Raw genomic sequence first — 15,461 nt, 5'->3', positions numbered from 1 at the left:
TGGTTTTCAACATTGCCATAACTGCCGACAAATCTTCAGAAGCTGCATAGGCCGATCCCTTGGTCATATCATTCCTTGGATTGTGGTATTCTCTAGAATGCTTAGAGAATTCTTCAATTAGTTCTTTGATCACCGGGGGTGCCTTCTTTGTGAGGGGTCCTTGCGAGTCAAGGAGCTGCCTAGTTGTTACATTGACTCCATCATAGAAAATGGAGACTTCTTGTTGGCTATTAAGATCATGATGTGGGCAATTCCTTAGTAGACTTTTGTATCTCTCCCATGCCTCATAAAGGGACTCTCCAGGTTGTTGTTCAAAGTTGTCAATAGCCTTCTTCAACTTGGCTATTTTCGTAGGTGGGCAAAACTGGTCAATAAATTCTTCCTTCATCTTAGCCCATGTAGTGATGGATCCGGGAGGGAGTGACTTGAGCCAATCCTTTGCAGCACCTTTGAATGTCACTGGAAGCATACGAAGCAGCTGGGTTTCGCGAGGCACATTTGGAACATTAAAATAATCAGCCACATCATTGACTTCATCCAAGTGTTTATAGGCATCTTCGTGGTCTTTTCCGTAGAAGGGGATCTCCTTGAGTTGAGCAAGTATGTGACCCTTAAGCTCAAAAGTGGCAGTCGCGGGAATCGCGGGTTGCACAAGTCCCGGGCCGGTATCATCTCGTATCCTCTTCTTCCATTCGCCCATGGGAACTTCATCGATGTTTGCCATGGTGTTGTCAAAGTCACCTTCTAGATCGCTACCTTCTTCAAATTCGCTTTCTTCTCTTTCAGACTCGTTCATGATGTCTTCCTTGATTGGGTCTTCGTTTGCCAAGGAAGAGGTGTTGGATGCTCCTGATTTGCTGCTCCTTTTCTTTCTAAAAACGGATTTGAGATTCTTCAAGGGTGAGTTCTTTGAAGAGGCGGATTCTCCAACGGCTTTTCTTTTGTTCTTTCTTAGAGCGGACTCCGGGTCTTCAAGTGGAGGAACCAAAGACGTATTGGATCCTCGGGTCATGTAACAACTGCAACCAAAGTAAGAAAAACGCGTAAAAAGAACAAAAAGAAAATAAAAATAAAAACTGTGAAACAGCGCTGGACTCGCCGAGTAGCGTCGATTGCACTCGGCGAGTTCAAGGCAGAAACAGAAAAAAAATCTAATTAAATTTCTAAAACAGAAAACTATGAAAACTAATCCTAATAACTAAATTACCTAAAAATAACTTTGTGCAAGATAAATCTCACACAAAGGATCAATAAAACTAGAAATTAGTGCTAATTTTTGAACCGTTCCCCGGCAACGGCGCCAAAAACTTGATGTGTGTAAATTCAACTGGTTTTAATCCTACTTTTAATTATAAAATTGACACACAAAGGCAGTGGACCTGTCAATTGTGGTGTAGTTAAATAAATAGGGTATCGAACTCAGGGAACGGAAAATTAAAACTAAAAACTAGAATTAACTAAAAACAAGTAATAGAAAATAGGGGTTTCTCTAGTTTTACAAGACTAGAAACTTAACTTAAACTTAACTACTCAATTAAAAGCTGAAAGCACGTAAAAACAAACTAAATTCAATGATCAAAAAGGGTTTCTTTTTAGGTTCAACTCATTTACTCCTATGGTTAATTTTTATGATAATATAATAGATTAATTGTTATTGGTTACCGACTCTAGTGATTAGATTCGCATTCGCTATTACTAATCCTTAGAAAACATACTAATTCAAACAATGGCCACTTGATTAAACTAATAGATTTCCTAGGTTGATTATTGGGGTTAAATAAGACTTGTAGCTAGCTAATTAAGTTTGGTGATTCAATTAACCTCTTGTTGATGGTGTATCATACAAGCTCACACATTAATTTACCCATTCTCTAGTTAATCCTAGTTTCATGTTCATTATTCCTACGCATATATTATTGTGTTCACATAATTTATATGAGATAAGCAATTAAAAGATGTTCATGCAGCTTAATCACTTAGCAATTAACAGAAAATAGTTGTAGTTAATGCATAAGGGTCTTTAACAAGCTTAATTTAACAATATCACCAACTAACAATTAATCAAGAGAGTAAATTAAACCATAGGAGCAAATTTGTCTTCCCCAAACAGAAACTAACGAAATTAGTTCATGATTTCAGTGTATGAAAGCTTAAAAACAAATTCAAATAATCCTAACATAATTCAATTCAAAAGTAAGTGGAAAATTAAACCTAAAGTGCCTTAATCTCTTAAGAATGAAGGATTAGGGTTCTTCACACGTTCTTCTGATCTCCAGCAAGTTCCTTAGTCGCCAAGTAAGTTCTCCAAAAAGCCAGAGAGTCCTCAATTCGGGTTTGTGAAGTCTATTTATAATTTCCTCGAAACAGGGGCTACTCGTCGAGTAGATAACTGACTCGACGAGTCCATTTGTTGAATCCGTATGCGGCAAGGACTTCTCATATTTCTTCGCGAACCTTCGTGTCTACTCGTCGAGTAGACGACCCTACTCGCCGAGTAGCTTCAGATTTAAGCCTTTTTCTTCTTTCTTCTATTCCCGAGCTTTCGTTCATGACTCCTGCTTCCTTTTGCTTCCGAGCACGGCTTCTGGACTGAAAATATAATTCAAACATTATTAAGTACCTTTTGTCCATAATATGCAAATAATTAACTAATAATTGATAAAAATCTATACTAAATATATGGCTACATATGCAAATATCACTTTATCTATTAGGAAGGTCCAAACCACCAAGATCTAGATTTTAAGTTTCAAAGGGACCTAAAATGCATATTTCTCAACTTCATTCATTAAGTCCAAGTCTTGCAACTTTCAGATCTCAATCCCAAGATGTCTAGATGGATAAAGTTTCCAAATTTATCCATAATAATGCCACAATATTTAAATATCTAAACTTTAATATACCAAAATGACCTAAATGACCAAGACAACTTGCATGGCTAAAAGGGATTGCAAAAGATCTTAACTTTCCTAGTCCATGGGATCCAAGAAACATTCCAAACTTGTAACACCCCGATTCCTGGATGTGGAACTTGAGGATTTAGTGCAATTTGAAGGGCCTACTCGACAAGTTGGATGGCCCCAACTCGTCGTGTAGGAGTTGATCTGGACGCGCGAGTTATAAAGCCTAGTCGTCGAGTTGGAGAGCTGGACTCGACGAGTTTAGGCTGTTTAGAGAAAACCCTAATTATTCGGGATTACACCCTATTTAAAGGACTTTAATTCCTTTACGCCGCCTCCCTCATCACCCTATCACATCCAGAGATAATCCCTAGTGAGCTAACCCATATTTTGAGTGTGTGAAGCCAAAAGTGTGCATTCTTGGAGGAAGCTTGAAGAGTGAGGAGCTTGGAATAAGAAGGAGTCTTTAGATCCAACATTCGTACAGTTGTAGCATCTATTTGGAGGTAAAAAGTCCTTACCTTGGCTTGCCATTTCTTAGATCTCTTCTTGTATGAGCTTATGGGTATTTTGGTGCAAAATGAGGGTCACTTTTGAATTGAGCTTGTCCAGGGGGAGTAGTTGCAGATCTGGACTCCTCTAAACCCTCATGTACATAAAGTCTCAATCTTTATGAAGCTTATACCCTTATTCATGTCCTAAACCCCTTCTTGAGATTAGTTTTGAGTGATATAGCCTTGTGAGGCCTTGCATGATCGTAAAGTTAGCAACTTTACGTGGTAACTTCATCCTAGGAGGTTGGATCTGGAGTTAGGAGCATTGGAATCGACTGGAATGAGTTTAATGAGAAAGGGGTGAGGAACTCGAAGAGTTGGGCATCCAACTCGACGAGCTGAGTTGGGTTTTCCCGTTTTTGTATACAGAGTAAACTCGACGAGTTGGTGGAACGACTTGACGAGTAGTTAGGGTTTTCCCCGATCTTCTGGACTCTGCATGGACTCGACGATTTGGTTAGCAACTCGGTGAGTTGACTCGGGTTTTAGTGATTACTGAGTATTGAAGAACTCGACGTGTTCATGAGTTGCACTCGACGATTTGGTTCAGCCTTGACTGTTGACTTTAGGGTTTGGTCAAGCTCTGGATTTTGGAGGCTATGGAGGGGCAGAATCTAGACCAGCAGTTCGAGTGAGGGATATACTGCTTTACTATGCGAGGTGAGTCTTCTCACTATACTTACCTGAGTGGTAATGTTGTGCGACTGGAGGGTCTTATTTGAGTTATCGACCGGAGGGTCCTATGTGCTTATATTGAGTTATGTGATATTATGCATCTTGTCCTTGTGATATATGCTATCTTATTCTGTGCATTACTGAGTTAGGACCGGAGGGTCCAAACCGAGTTGTGAGACTGGAGGGTCTTCACTGAGATACAGGACTGGAGGGTCCGACCCGAGCTGTGAGACCGGAGGATCTTCACTGAGACACATGACCGGAGGGTCCACACCGAGTCGTGAGACCGGAGGGTCCTCACTGAGACACAGGACCGGAGGGTTCATGACGAGCTAGAGCCATGAGAGGCTTATTATTTGTGTATGTGGTATTTTGGGGAACTCACTAAGCTTCGTGCTTACAGTGTTGTGTGATATGTGTTTCAGGTACTTATCAGGATCGCGGGAAGGCGCCGGCTTGATTGTACACACCTGTTGCAGATTATGTTCGAGGATTCTGGGATATTATCAGTTGTTTTGTTGATTTGCGTTTTTGGCAATTGATACATTGTGGTTTTGAGAAAATGTGATGTCGACTTTTTATGTGACTTAAAAATGAAAAAATTTTGTTTGAAAATTTATGGTGTTACAAAACTTATCAAAAGATGTTGGAGTCCACTCAACTCCAAGATCACTAAGAAAATGGACCAAAAATGCCAAAAACCCCAATGACAAGATCTAATGAACTAGATAGCAAGATTGGAACTTTATACTCACAACGGTCTAGAAATGTAATGCCTTTGATGGATCAAAACCTGAAGCATCATTCCTTGCAACTAAAATAACCTTATTGGTCTTCAAAATAACATAAAATGCATCCAAAAGAGAAGATATGAGAGAGGGGAAGCTCAAATTGAAACACCCCAAAAATACGGTCCAAAATTTTCGTTTTTATAACATTAATAAAACCATAACTCATAAATTATTATAAATAAAATCATAATCCATGTGTCTCAAAACATCACATCAAATGTTGTATCAAATCATATGACAAAATATCATAGTCTAAAACGCCCCAGGCTAAACTATGGTGTGTGCGCTGCAATCATCCCGAGCCCTTCCCTTTGCTAGTGGAAGTACCTGAAAACAAAATTGTAAATCGTAAGCACGAAGCTTAGTGAGTCCCCCCCCCCCAAGCTACCATATACCATACACATAATCACATACTAGGCCTAGCCCACTACATCGGGCCCCGCTCGGCATCGGACCAAGGTCCGACATAACTTGGGCCTAGCCCCTGCATCGGGCCCCGCCCGGCATCGGACCGAATTTCGGTATACATATCATATCAACAAGCATAACATAAACATAAACATAACATGAAAGCTAACGTTCCCCGGGCTTGCCCCGGCATCGGACCAAAGTCCGGAACACATAATCAGACACATGAAAGAATCATGAAGACATCAAGCATACTAACTTCCTCGGGCTTGCCCCGACATCAGACCGAAGTCTGGAACATAAAATCTACATCGGGCTAACCCCGACACATACAATCACACATAAACAGGCCGGCCTTGGTGCCTTAGACCCGTTCCTATAGTAGAAGACTCAACTATCAAACTGAATGCTGAACTCGTGCGTGAGGAATCTCTGTTGGCTGCTCCCACGACTCCCCGGCTAACTCTATACAAGAATACTTTGTCAAAATCTGATAATCTTCTTAGGGTAAAATTACCATTTTACCCCTTGGTCCTACTTGGTCCATATCTATGGTCCAAGACCCTAATACAAAAGGCCCCACACTAGGTAGGTTTCCGAAGCCCACTAGTGGCCCACTAATGGCCCAATTTGCTAAATTGAGCCCATTCCCTCTAATGGGCCTTACCCTAAGCCCAAACATATTCTTGGCCCGAATTATCTGACTTCTGATGGCCCACTAAGCCCCAAAGACCCAAAGTCCAAAGTATGGGCCAAACCGAGGCCCAAAACACGCCAAGTCCATATCTGTTGAGTACAGGGGGCGTACTCCTCTGTACGCTAAGCGTACTGGCTAAATGGCGTGTACGCTGCGCGTACCTGCATGTACGCCCAATGTACTTCCCTATTAAGTCACTTTTCCCATTAAGTACTTAATACTCTAATCCAAAGGCTATAATCACAGATCCAAGTCCTCTTCAATGTCTTGATCCATAAAGTCGATCACTTAGTGGCTTGCAACCCACCAAATGAGCCCAAACATAGAATAATAGCAACCAACTCCATAGAAATGGCTAGATCTCATGCATGGTTACATAAAGGCCTTAAAGGTTGAAACTTTACTGCTAAAGGAATTCTTTGAGCTCCAAGGGTGGCAACCCTAATCTCAAAAACGAAATTGCATGATAAAGATCCATCCTTTGGACCTAAAAAGGTCCAAAGCTCCATAATCCTGGATCTAAGCTTCTAAGAGGAAAGTAGGAAGCTTTATACCTCCTTTGAGTGCCAAAAGATGAAATAGTCCCAGATCCTTGAGCTCAAGATACTCAAGTTCTTCTTCTTCAACTCCTCTTTTCTTCTTTCAAGCTTTTCTTCACCAAAATAAGCTCAAAAGGTCAAACACACACAACAATGGAGTATGAGGGCGTATTAGGGTTTTCTGAGGGTGAGGGACTGGTAAGGAGGCTAGGGTTTGAGCCATAATGGGGTATTTATATGGCTAAAACCCTAAAAATTAGGGTTTTGAGTCTGCTCACGTACGTTACGCGTACTCCTTGGTACGTTGCGCATACGTGCATGCGCCCCCCACATCCTAGGCGCCTCTACGCCCCGCGTACGCCAGGTTACGCCCAGCGTACGACTTATGGGCAGCCCAACTATTTGGCCCACTTTTCTGAGGTCCACTCCAAGAATCCACTTGTCCCATTATTAGTCCAATTAACAAATATTAATTACTTAAATTAAATAATACCTCGAGAGACGGATGTTACAATTTTCCCCCACTTGAATCAAACTTCATCCTTGAAGTCTACTGCATCCGGAAACAACTCCGGGTAGTGCTCCCTCATCTCATCCTCGGGCTCCCAGGTCCACTCCGAGCCCTTGCGGTGCTGCCACTGCACCTTCACCAGCTCCACTCTCTTTTTACTCAGCTCTTTCGTCTTCCTGTCGAGGATAGCCACTGGTTTCTCGATGTAGTTCAGGCTATCATCCACCTGAATGTCCTTTAAAGGTACAACTGTTGACTTATCCACAAAGTACTTCCGCAGCTGAGAAACGTGGAAAGTGCTGTGGATCTGGATGAGCTCTGCCGGAATATCCAGTCGATATGCCACCTTGCCCACCCGGGCTATAACCCTAAAAGGACCGATATACCTAGGGCCCAACTTTCCCCGCTTCCAGAACCGGATGACACCTTTCCAAGGTGACACCTTCAGGAGGACCATGTCGCCTACCTGAAACTCCAAGTCTGAATGTCGCTTGTCGGCGTAACTCTTTTGCCGACTCTGAGCAGTCTGGAGCCTGCTGCTGAATCCTCTATGTGGTCTTGAGTACTACCTCCGTGCTCCCCATAACCCTCTGACCGACCTCACCCCAACAGATTGAGGTCCTACACTTCCTCCCGTAAATCATATCGAAGGGAGGCCGGTCTATACTGACATGGTAACTGTTGTTATACGAAAATTCCGCTAACGGAAGATACGTATCCCAACTGCCACCGAAATCCAAAACACATGCACGAAGCATGTCCTCGAGAGTCTGAATCGTCCTCTCGCTCTATCCGTCGGTATGGGGGTGGAAAGTGGTGATGAAGTGGACACGAGTACTCATCTCGCCGTGAAACCGCTTCCAAAATTTGGAAGTAAAACGGACATCTCGATCTAACACCACCGAGACAGGCACTCCATGTCGTGCCACTACCTCTCGCACATAAATCTCGGCCAATTTCTCGGCCGATATGCTCTCCTGGATCATGATAAAGTGAGCGCTCTTGGTCAACCGATCCACGATGACCCATATCGAATCAACCCCATGTGCGGTCCTGGGAAGCTTAGTGATGAAATCCATAGTAATGTCCTCCCACTTCCACACGGGGATGTCTAACGGTTGCATCTTTCCGTGAGGCCTCTGGTGCTCTGCCTTGACCTTCCTGCAGGTCAGGCATCTCTCTATGTACCAAGCTACATCCCGCTTCATGTAGGGCCACCAGTAATCGGGTCGAAGATCTCTGTACATCTTCGTTGCCCCAGGATAGATGTAGAACCTCGACTTATGGGCCTCATCCATCAAAACCTGTCGTACTCCACCCCAGTACGGAACCCAAACCCTCCCATGCAGGGTCAACAACCCTCGGCTGTCATAATCAAATGAGGCCACCCGACCCACAACCGTCTCGCACTTCTGGCGCTCTTCCTTCAGGCCCTCCACCTGCGCCTCTCTAATCTGCTCCAACAATGGAGTAATCACTATCATCCTCAGAAAAATGTCTCGAATCAGGGCCGCTACCGCCTTGCGGATCAAGGCATCGACCACCACATTAGCCTTGCCCGGGAGGTAAAGGATCTCACAGTCATAATCATTTACCACATCTAACCACCTACGCTGCCTCCTGTTCAGATTCGGCTGATCCATGTGTAAGTCCCTAATCTGCTTGTGTATCAATCAGATTCGTTTGATGGTGCGGAATCCCAATCAAACGGATGATGTCAGATCAAATAGAAGAGAAGAAGAAGAAGAATATGATGAATCTATGTATGTATTGATTAGAATGAAGATCCAGATACAAGAGATTCACACACACAAAACTTCTCTCTAGTTTCTCTCTCTAGAACACCTTACCCCCTCTTGTTCATCCTCTACTCGTCACCCCTTACACCTATATTTATAGGGAACATGGGCCGAACACAGTTCACGGTCGTGATCGGGTTTACGGCCGTAAACCCGTTTACGGCCGTAAACACCTACCTAGCCGTAAACACATAAAATATTACATAAAAATACAATTTGCTAGAAAAGTAAAGTATAAACCATAATTTTGACCCAACAATCTCCCCCTTGGTTTATAGCTTTCTTTTCTTAATTGACCCAACAAGCTCCCCCTTAAAAGTAGCTGGTTTTTCTTGTCAATCTTCATCCAGAGCTTGGCTTCAGCATTAATCTTCAAATTCTTCACAAATTCAAGAGGAACTTGATGAATCTTCAATGAATGACTTCATCTTGAGCAGTTGGGCTTTTCTTCAGAATTTGACATTGAACGCACATTGGGTGAGGAGGCTTGACATACTGATTCTTGAAAGATAGCGCTTTCAGCTTGAGAATCTTCAGAGAGAACATCAGAGAGAACTAATCTTCTGGATCACTTCAGCAGGTTTAATATAGCAGCAGACTGATTGAGGAGGCTTCAATGCAATCCGTCACATATTCTTCAATTTCAGCTTCACCTTGCTTCTGGGGTTGAAAGATTGAATGTCGAAAGAATAATCTTCATTTCTTGCTCCTTCGAATGAGAATTCTTCGATGATCACGGATGAAGCCTTGGCTCAGATATCTTCGACACAAACTCCATGAGTTTCATCTACACCTGAATTCACTTTTCAAGACAAAACAAAACTAAAAGAAAACTTAGCACACAATATTTTTGGATTTTTCATATTTTCTGAAAAAGAAATAAAACAGAAATAACACTATTTTTGGATTTTTAATTTTTAATTTTTTTTAATTTTTTTTAATTTTTTTAATTTTTGTTTGGTTATAAATTTTTTTTTTAATTCTCCCCTAATATTTAAATTAGAAGAAAACTATGAACAAATTTAACAAAAATAAAATGATATCTAACTTTAAGAGTGATTTGGGATCAAAGTTTTTAGACAGCCTTTATCCGTTTATCAGTACCTCTCCCTTCATGAATAGATCTGGTCAATCGCCGGTATTGTGGTTCACTTATACACGAGAGATTGTGACAAAATTAGGACATACTATAAGTGACAAGACAATGTGATCCTAAGATCCTAGATAATATTCCTTAAGGACCATTCAGCTGACGACGACCAAAGATATTGTTGTCCACCTAAATTGAGCAGCGAGATCTACATACAACCTAGTGATTGTTTAATTTTATATGTACTAGAACATGTTTCCCGCTTCCTGGCATACCCCAATAATCAGGAACTTCCAAAGTACTCCTTACTTTAGGTGAGTAGACAATTATTATGAGAGAAGTCAGATTTAGAATGCATATGCTATACACCCAGGTCGGATCTCTTCCAATCTCGCAGAGGGTGAAACATATGACTAACCAGATTTAGAGGGATTGAGAAGAAAGCAAGAAAACAATTTCCTATAGACCTACTTTATCGGAATTCCCCAGTCGCCCCATCAATACCGGAATTAAGGACAAAGTCCGTACATCGAGGAAGAGTTAAACCACGGTTCTAGATACAGATTATTTTAGTGTGACCAGTGGATTATCATGTATATCTCCCTGCTCAACCTATCTGAGCGTCGTATTGTCATGCTAAATGGATCTATCTAGGTCAAGATTTTTCAAGTCTCTAGATTCCTTAAGTTCATTAATACCTAGTCAAGTCCATTTTAATCTTTCGTGCCTACCAGCGCATCGAGCACAGAGCCTAGACAATTCAGATTCAGTCCCTTACATAGATTCAGATTGCCTGTTATCACACGATTATATCACTTCCCATCACATCACCTGCAAGCACATTCCATAACCAACATATTTTTGGATTTTCTGATTTTCTAATGTTTTTGGATTTTTTAAAATTTTCTAATTTTTGTTTTGTTTTTATTTCTCCCCCTAAATTTGTGCATAGGAGAGAAACGAAAGTAAATGCGCAAATTTAAACTATCCTAAAACAAAAATTTGTCTTTGAAGCGAATCAGCAAAAGAAAAAAACTCAATAATATAAAGAAGAAAACTCAAACCGTAAGTCACCGATTGAATTTGCATCCAGAAGGTCTGAGAATAGCACGCGTAATCTCAGAACAGATCCAAAAATTCTTCATGTCATTAAGCACTAACCCCGTTTGTGATCCCTTCCTTTCTTCCCTTCCCGCAAAGGACACATGCTCTCAAACAAAGGTCTGAATGTTGTACAGTTGAGAGATGTCCCCTATCATGTGCCTGGAACAGCCACTACCAACAAACCGAAGTCTGATGATATGCCTCCATAGCTGCTCCGACACAGAGCGAGATTAGTTGGTCTTTGGAACCCAGTCCATTTTGAAACTGGGTTGATCTTTTTCATCCTTGCACGGTACTCTCTCCCATGACATATCCTATTGATCACAAACAAAAGATGAAGAAATATTAGAATCGTTAGAAGATTTGGGAGAGTGAGCCTTTGGAACCCATTTGTAGTTGGGTTTAACCCATTTCTTTTTCGATCCGATGGGTGGTTCAGTACTTGCTTTTGATCTTGATGTCGGCCGTTGTGATGACTTTGACCTAACCGGTCTTTGTTTCATTGGAGCATCTCTTGGATTGGGCTTCTTGGCCGGCATTTCCTTCTTGACTTTGGGATTTTGATTCTTGTCCTTTGGAGCTTGATTCTTGCTCTTCTGCGCATTCCAGTCATCATTGTCTGAACGTGACCTTGAGGGGTTTCTTTTGGAATATCTCCCTCTTGGCGCATTTTGCCATCCTTGTGCGTAGTAGGGAACGTATGCGCGATTTGGACAGTTTCGGGCAATGTGACCAGGTGTTCCACAGTGAAAACAAGTCTTTTTCTTCACTGGGAAATTGTTTCTTCCTGCCCCTGGTGGCGTGTCTTTGCCTTGTCTCTTGCTTTTCCCACACGCACAGTTGCAGCATGCATTCTATTTAACTTGATTTGGTGGCCTGTACTTCTCAACAACAGGCTGATCAGAAGCAACTCAGTTCGAAGCAACAGATTCAGAGCTCAAGGAGATGTTGGTTTGTTCAATGGTTTTCTCCTTGTTCTCATCTTCTGCTACTTTACTATCAGACACACTCTCTTCAGCTGCTTGCTTGGATTGATTTAAGGATTGATCTGCAGGGGAAGTAGAAACGTTAGCATTTTCAACATTAATAAATCCTCCTGAAACAAAACCAGATGGCTTGCCATAAACCATGAATGGTTCGTTGGCAATATCCTCTTTAGACAAAGGTTGATACTGATATGTATGATTAAAAGGAGGAGGTACATTATCGTATCCTAAACCCTTTGACTGATTATGTTTAAATTGCATGCAATGGTCTATCATGTTGGCAACTACTTCGCTTGATACATCAAACTTTTTAAAATCAAAATTTGCAGTTTCAAATTGCCCTTTTAATGTATCAAGCTCGGTAATTAACTCAGCATTCTGTCTCTTGATATAATCATAATGTTCACATTTTTCACTGTAGTCTTGCTGAATTCTCTTAAAGTCCTTTATTTTTGTTTCTAATTCAGCCTTCAGGGGTTTCTGTCCTTTCCTGAGTTGATATCCTTCATATCTCAGGTCCTCAACTTCTCTTTTTAATAAATCAATTTGTTCCCGAAGAAGTTTAATCGTATCTTCATAAGATGGAGTACATGAAACTTCATTGACCAGGATGTTTGCGGAACTCATTGTTTTTCCACACTTCAAAGCGTCAAGTTCTTCAATTACAGCAGCAAGACTAAGGCGATTGAGATCTTTTGTCTGCTTGATGACATCCACGTTCATATCCCATGACTTCGGAAGTGCATTCAGCAGCTTTTTGTTTATCTCAGATTTGGTTAAGAAGATCCCATCTATATTCATCTCAGTAGTAAGTGTAGTAAATCGCTGCAACTGAGCTTCAAGGGTTTCTCCAGGGATATAGTTGAACATGTTGAATTTTTGTCTTAACATATCCTGACTCTCTGTCATGTCTTCGTAGACCTCAAAAGCCATTAAAAACTCAAAAGTCAAACCCTTTGACTACAAACCTCAAAAGTCAACCTTAAAAGTCAAATTTAAAAAGTCAAACTTGAAAAGTCAAACTTAAAAGTCAACCCGAAAAGCTAAATTTGAAATTTTAAAAGTTAAATGCGAAAGTCAAAGTTTAAAGTCAAAGGTCAAACTTGGAAGTCAAAGACAAAATTTAAGGTCAAAAGTTAAAATTAAAATTCAAAAATTAAAAACTAAAATTTTTGGTTGAAAATTGAATTTAAAATAAAAGGAAATTGATTTTGGAGTTAAAAGTGTCAAATTTTCGAAATTAGATGCGAAAGGGAGTGTTTATGAATTAAATTTCGAAGTGTTCTTCCATCTAGCATGCTAGATCAGCTGGTAAGACGCGTGAAGAAATGAATCAGAGGTCCCGAGTTCGAACCCCGGCACCTCCAAATCCGCTTCCTATTTTTTAGATGCGAAGGCAACGCTGCTGCTTGCGAGGACGAGGTGCGAGGCGCGAGACCGAGGCTCCTGAACGAGGCGAGGTGCGAAGCGATGCGAAGTACGAAGACCGACGACGCGATGCAAGGACCTGGTGCGAACCGTAAACTCCGAGGGCCGTAAACTCCGGACCGTAAACTCAGACCGCAAACTCCGGACCGTAAACTTGGACCGTAAACTCCGGACCATAAACCTCGGACCGCAAACTCCGGACCGTAAACATCGGAAACCCTAGCTGCTGACCGTAAACGCCGCCACCCCCTCACTGGTTACGACCAAAAACAACGTTTTTTCGACTTTGAAGCTCCAAAACTCGATCAAAAACCCCTTTTTATCAAAAACACGAAGAACAAACCCCCCCTAATTTTCAGAGATCTATCCAAAAACACAGAAATCTTTCAAAAATAAGCTCAAATAAGCTCCAGATCTGACAAAATTGACTGATACAACCAAGCTCTGATACCAGTTGTAAGTCCCTAATCTGCTTGTGTATCAATCAGATCCGTTTGATGGTGCGGAATCCCAATCAAACGGATGATGTCAGATCAAATAGAAGAGAAGGAGAAGAAGAAGATGATGAATCTTGTATGTATTGATATGAATGAAGATCCGGATACATGATTCACACACACTAACACACACTCTCTTTTCTCTCTCTCTAGAACACCTTCAAATGCACACACTCAAGCTCCTCTGTTCTTACACGCTTCTAACGTTCATCAATCTATTCCTCACACCCCTCACCCCTTTAATTTTCAGAGATCTATCCAAAAACGCAAGAATCTTTCAAAAATAAGATCAAATATGCTCCAGATCTGACGAAATTGACTGATACAATCCAAGCTCTGATACCAATTGTACGTCCCTAATCTGCTTGTGTATCAATCAGATCCGTTTGATGGTGCGGAATCCCAATCAAACGGATGATGTCAGATCAAATAGAAGAGAAGAAGAAGAAGAATATGATGAATCTATGTATGTATTGATTAGAATGAAGATCCAGATACAAGAGATTCACACACACAAAACTTCTCTCTAGTTTCTCTCTCTAGAACACCTTACCCCCTCTTGTTCATCCTCTACTCCTCATCCCTTGCACCTATATTTATAGGGAACATGGGCCGAACACAGTTCACGGTCGTGCTCGGGTTTACGGCCGTAAACACCTACCTAGCCGTAAACACATAAAATATTACATAAAAATACAATTTGCTAGAAAAGTAAAGTATAAACCATAATTTTGACCCAACACCATGAGGTACCTCAAACTCTTGTGGTCCGTGTAAATGGTACAACGAACCCCATAGAGATAATGCCGCCAAATCTTGAGGGCGAAAACCACAGCCCCCAGCTTTAAATCGTGCGTTGGATAGTTAGCCTCGCGAGACTTCAGCTGCCTCGACGCATAAGCTATCACGTGACCTCGCTGCATCAAAACCGCACCCATGCCTGTGATCGAAGCGTCACAGTAAACTACAAAATCGTCTACACCCTCCGACAGAGTGAGAATAAGTGCCTCGCACAACCGCTGCATGAGCGTCTCGAAGGTTGCTCGCTGCTCAGGCCCCCAGCGGAATACCACCGACTTCTTGGTCAGTCGGGTCAAAGTAACTGCAATCTTAGAGAAGTCCTGGATAAATCTCCTGTAATAACCCGCTAGACCCAGAAAACTCCGAATCTCAAATGGAGACGTCGGAATCTCCCACTGCATCACGGCCTCTATCTTGGCCGGTGTAACAATGTAAATTTTCAAAACAATTTTTCATTTTTAAAACATAATGTCATTCATAAGATATCATAAGAGTCCATTGTGTCACATGTCATCATAATAGAACAAATCCCAAGATCTCTAATACATAAATCCCATCAGTGTGTACAGATCATGCCGGCGCCTTCCTGCGATCCTCACTGGTACCTGAAACACATCACACAAACAATGTAAGCATAAATGTTTAGTGAGTTCCCCAAAATACCACATACGCCACTCAAGG

At 41.6% G+C, this 15,461-nt stretch overlaps 1 non-coding gene across 1 annotated transcript; it reads left to right on the top strand.

The window, feature by feature from the left end:
• Positions 1 to 233: 233 nt before the first annotated feature.
• LOC145168069 (small nucleolar RNA R71) lies at positions 234 to 340 on the top strand. Its single transcript, XR_013741662.1, has one exon. It is a non-coding gene; the product is annotated as a small nucleolar RNA R71 (small nucleolar RNA).
• The last annotated feature ends 15,121 nt before the right edge of the window (positions 341 to 15,461 follow it).

The sequence above is a fragment of the Lactuca virosa genome, chromosome 3 (genome assembly GCF_052849685.1).
Source record: "Lactuca virosa cultivar CGN04683 chromosome 3, Lactuca_virosa_CGN04683_v6, whole genome shotgun sequence".
NCBI lineage: Eukaryota > Viridiplantae > Streptophyta > Magnoliopsida > Asterales > Asteraceae > Lactuca > Lactuca virosa.
The sequence above is the reverse complement of the archived record's forward strand: the minus strand, read 5'-3'. Positions and strand labels throughout refer to the sequence as shown.